A 5236-nucleotide genomic window follows, 5' to 3' on the forward strand; every position below is an offset into this window, starting at 1 on the left:
CGAGTCTCTCCATAAAATTGCCCAATTGTTAAGCTTTTCTTGTAAAACTGCGACTGTTGTTGAGTAAAATTCCAACTTTTATCATAATATTGCACAAATGTTCAGTTTTTCTTGTCAAATTTTGACTTGCGTTGAGTAAAATGAGGACTTTTATTATAATACTGACAACATTCCAAGTTTTTTCTTGTAAAATGGTGACCTTTTTCTTGTGAAATTCCAACTCATTTTTCACAACAAGCTTTTTTATATGTGCATAGTATGTATATATTATTCATGTTGTAAATACACTTCTTTATATATCTAGAAAGGCTGGTCCTAAAGAGGGAGGCTTTTTTCTCAGGTCTCAAGAAGGTAATAACAACATGAATGCGTGTGTGTGTGTGTGTGTTTGTGTGTGTGCGTGTGTGTGCGTGTGTGTGTGTGTGTGTGTGTGTGTGTGTGTTGCGGCGAATGGAAAGTGTGTGAGCAGAGCAAGAGACCACATCCTGTGACCTTTGATTTGCTGAGCAACATGCTTGACTTCATTCTTCAAGCTCACTAACCAAAGTCAACTAATACTGGATCAGGCAATTCATCATCAATTGGAGCAGAAACATAAAAAAAAAAAAAAAAACCATTATTAAAATACATTCAAAAGTATTGAATTTAAAAATGTTTTTATGGATATATATATATATATTTTATTTTTTATTTTTTTGAAGGTACAATTTAAGGTCATGTTATTTACATAACAATACATGATTAGAATGAAAAAAGTGTTGATACATATATAAATGAAATACTAATTCAGTGACTTATTCCAAAGTACAATATTAAATGTGCAATATTACTTTGTATAAATAGCACAGAATAGACAAACAGAAAGAAATGAGCTCAACAACTTTTACTTCATTTTTTTCCCCTTCAATGTGCTGAATAACAAAAGATGAATAAAAATATGGTAAAACTGAGGCTACCTGAAACTTAAATACTAATAAATAATCAAAAGAAAAAAATAACTGAAAATAAAAATGTTTAATAAATTAAATTAAATAAATACCAAATTATGTATACAGAAAGTATTCACAGCGCTTCACTTTTTTCATATTTTGTTTTCTTACAGCCTTATATACCAGAATGGAATACATTTATTTGTTCCTCAAAATTCTACACACAATACCGCAATGTGAAAATGTTTTTCAATACATTTTAAACATGCATATATATATATATATATATATATATATATATAATCTCCTGATGATTGAGGGAACCCCTCATGAAACAGGCCTGTAGAGATGAAGTAGTCTTGTGATTTTTTTCCCACACATACATATTTATATATATATATATATACAGTAATATATATATATATATATACATATATATATATATATATATATATATATATATATATATATATATATATATATATATATATATATATATATATATATATATATATATATATATATATGTATATATATATATATATATTACTGTATATATATATATATATATATATATATATATATATATATATATATATATATATATATATATGTATGTATATATGTATGTGTGGGAAAAAAATCACAAGACTACTTCATCTCTACAGGCCTGTTTCATGAGGGGTTCCCTCAATCATCAGGAGATTATATATATATATATATATATGTATGTATGTATGTATGTATATATGTGTATATATATACTGTATATATATACTGTATATATATATATATATATATATATATATATATATATATATATATATATATATATATATATATATATATATATATATATATATATATATATATATACTACATGTCTTTAATTTTTAATAATTAAAAAAAAAAAAATAATATTACTCACATTGAGGTATTTTGTGTGGAATTTTGAGAATGTCATGTCTGTGTGATCAGGTTTTATTTTTGGACTTTTTGTGCACTTTTGTTTTGTTTTGTCACCATAGTTACCCATTAGTTTCACCTGTCATGTCACGCACCTGTTTTGAGTCACGCACCTGTTGTTAATCATGTCCATAGTATTTAAGTTCATTCATTTTCTGTTGTTCGTCCTGACGACCTCACACCACATGTATGCTCTGTCCATTTTTTCATGTCCATGTTCACGCTGCTCCTTTTTTGTCCATGCCAAGTAAGTTTTCTTTATTCAAGCCATAGTTTGCAAGTTTTGTTTAATTGTTCATAGTTTATTCTCCGCCACTGTGCGCGCTTTTTGTTTGATCCTTTTTTTTGTATTTATAGTTAATAAATAAATCATGTACCTTAATTCCCGTCTCGCACGAGCCAACTTTCCGTTGCATCCTGGAAAAGCACACACCCCGGACCAAGTCATGACAGAGAACAAAAATGTATTTATTCCATTTTCCAATAAAGCTGGAACATAACAAAATGTGGAAAAAGTGAAGCTGTGAATACTTTCCAGACACACTGTACATTATTTCAATACTGTGTCACATATGTTTAATTATCGTTTGGCTAAATCTATTTGACATTTTGATAAAGGAATATATTCATGCAGGTGAACAAGAGCAAAATACAACAAATGAATATTGTCATATGTACATGCTATCATTATTAATATTGTCATATGTACATGCTATCATTATTAATATTGTCATATGTACATGCTATCATTATTAATATTGTCATATGTACATGCTATCATTATTAATATTGTCATACGTACATGCTATCATTATTAATATTGTCATATGTACATGCTATCATTATTAATATTGTCATATGTACATGCTATCATTATTAATATTGTCATATGTACATGCTATCATTTATACTACATTAATGGGTCATTGTAAATAACAATACCACATAGAAATATAAACATATCTACAGTAATTCAATCATTTGAAATATTTAAATAACTCATAGTTCACTTTTCATGCACTATACTGTATGTTTTAAAAGTTACATATGTGTCAGTGTTTTATTGAAAAGACTTTGTATAGTGCATTATTTATAATCATGTCTACTGTAATGTTTGCAGAGAATAATGATGAAATGGCCCCTCTAATATTATTATTTATTTATTATTTATTATTAATATTATTATTATTTACAATCATGTCTACTGTAATGTTTGCAGAGAATAATGATGAAATGGCCCCTCTAATATTATTATTATTTATTATTTATTATTAATATTATTATTATTTACAATCATGTTTACTGTAATGTTTGCAGAGAATAATGATGAAATGGCCCCTCTAATATTATTATTATTTATTATTTATTATTAATATTATTATTATTTACAATCACGTTTACTGTAATGTTTGCAGAGAATAATGATGAAATGGCCCCGCTAATATTATTATTTATTATTTATTTATTATTAATATTATTATTATTTACAATCATGTCTACTGTAATGTTTGCAGAGAATAATGATGAAATGGCCCCGCTAATATTATTATTTATTGTTTATGTATTATTAATATTATTATTATTTACAATCATGTTTACTGTAATGTTTGCAGAGAATAATGATGAAATGGCCCGCTAATATTATTATTTATTGTTTATTTATTATTAATATTATTATTATTTACAATCATGTTTACTGTAATGTTTGCAGAGAATAATGATGAAATGGCCCCTCTAATATTATTATTATTTATTATTCATTATTAATATTATTATTATTTACAATCACGTTTACTGTAATGTTTGCAGAGAATAATGATGAAATGGCCCCGCTAATATTATTATTTATTGTTTATGTATTATTAATATTATTATTATTTACAATCATGTTTACTGTAATGTTTGCAGAGAATAATGATGAAATGGCCCGCTAATATTATTATTTATTGTTTATTTATTATTAATATTATTATTATTTACAATCATGTTTACTGTAATGTTTGCAGAGAATAATGATGAAATGGCCCCTCTAATATTATTACTTATTTATTATTTATTATTAATAGTATTATTATTTACAATCATGTTTACTGTAATGTTTGCAGAGAATAATGATGAAATGGCCCTGCTAATATTATTATTTATTATTTATTTATTATTTATTATTAATATTATTATTATTTATAATCATGTTTACTGTAATGTTTGCAGAGAATAATGATGAAATGGCCCCGCTAATATTATTATTTATTTATTATTTATTATTAATATTATTATTATTTACAATCATGTTTACTGTAATGTTTGCAGAGAAGAATGATGAAATGGCCCCTCTAATATTATTATTTATTATTTATTTATTAATTATTATTAATATTATTATTATTTACAATCATGTTTGCAGAGAATAATGATGAAATGGCCCCGCTAATATTATTATTTATTGTTTATTTATTATTAATATTATTATTATTAGTAATAATGTTTACTGTAATGTTTGCAGAGAATAATGATGAAATGGCCCGGTTAATATTATTATTTATTGTTTATTTATTATTTATTATTAATATTATTATTATTTATAATCATGTTTACTGTAACGTTTGCAGAGAATAATGATGAAATGGCCCGGCTAATATTATTATTTATTGTTTATTTATTATTTATTATTAATGTTATTATTATTTACAATCATGTTTACTGTAATGTTTGCAGAGAATAATGATGTAATGGCCCCGCTAATATTATTATTTATTTATTATTTATTATTAATATTATTATTATTTACAATCATGTTTACTGTAATGTTTGCAGAGAATAATGATGAAATGGCCCGCTAATATTATTATTTATTGTTTATTTATTATTTATTATTAATATTATTATTATTTACAATCATGTTTACTGTAACGTTTGCAGAGAATAATGATGAAATGGCCCCGCTAATATTATTATTTATTATTTATTTATTATTAATATTATTATTATTTACAATCATGTTTACTGTAATGTTTGCAGAGAATAATGATGAAATGGCCCCGCTAATATTATTATTGATTATTTATTTATTATTTATCATTAATATTATTATTATTTACAATCATGTTTACTGTAATGTTTGCAGAGAATAATGATGAAATGGCCCCGCTAATATTATTATTTATTATTTATTTATTATTTATTATTAATATTATTATTATTTACAATCATGTTTACTGTAACGTTTGCAGAGAATAATGATGAAATGGCCCCGCTAATATTATTATTTATTATTTATTTATTATTTATTATTAATATTATTATTATTTACAATCATGTTTACTGTAATGTTTGCAGAGAAT

The sequence above is a fragment of the Nerophis lumbriciformis genome, linkage group LG26 (genome assembly GCF_033978685.3).
Source record: "Nerophis lumbriciformis linkage group LG26, RoL_Nlum_v2.1, whole genome shotgun sequence".
NCBI lineage: Eukaryota > Metazoa > Chordata > Actinopteri > Syngnathiformes > Syngnathidae > Nerophis > Nerophis lumbriciformis.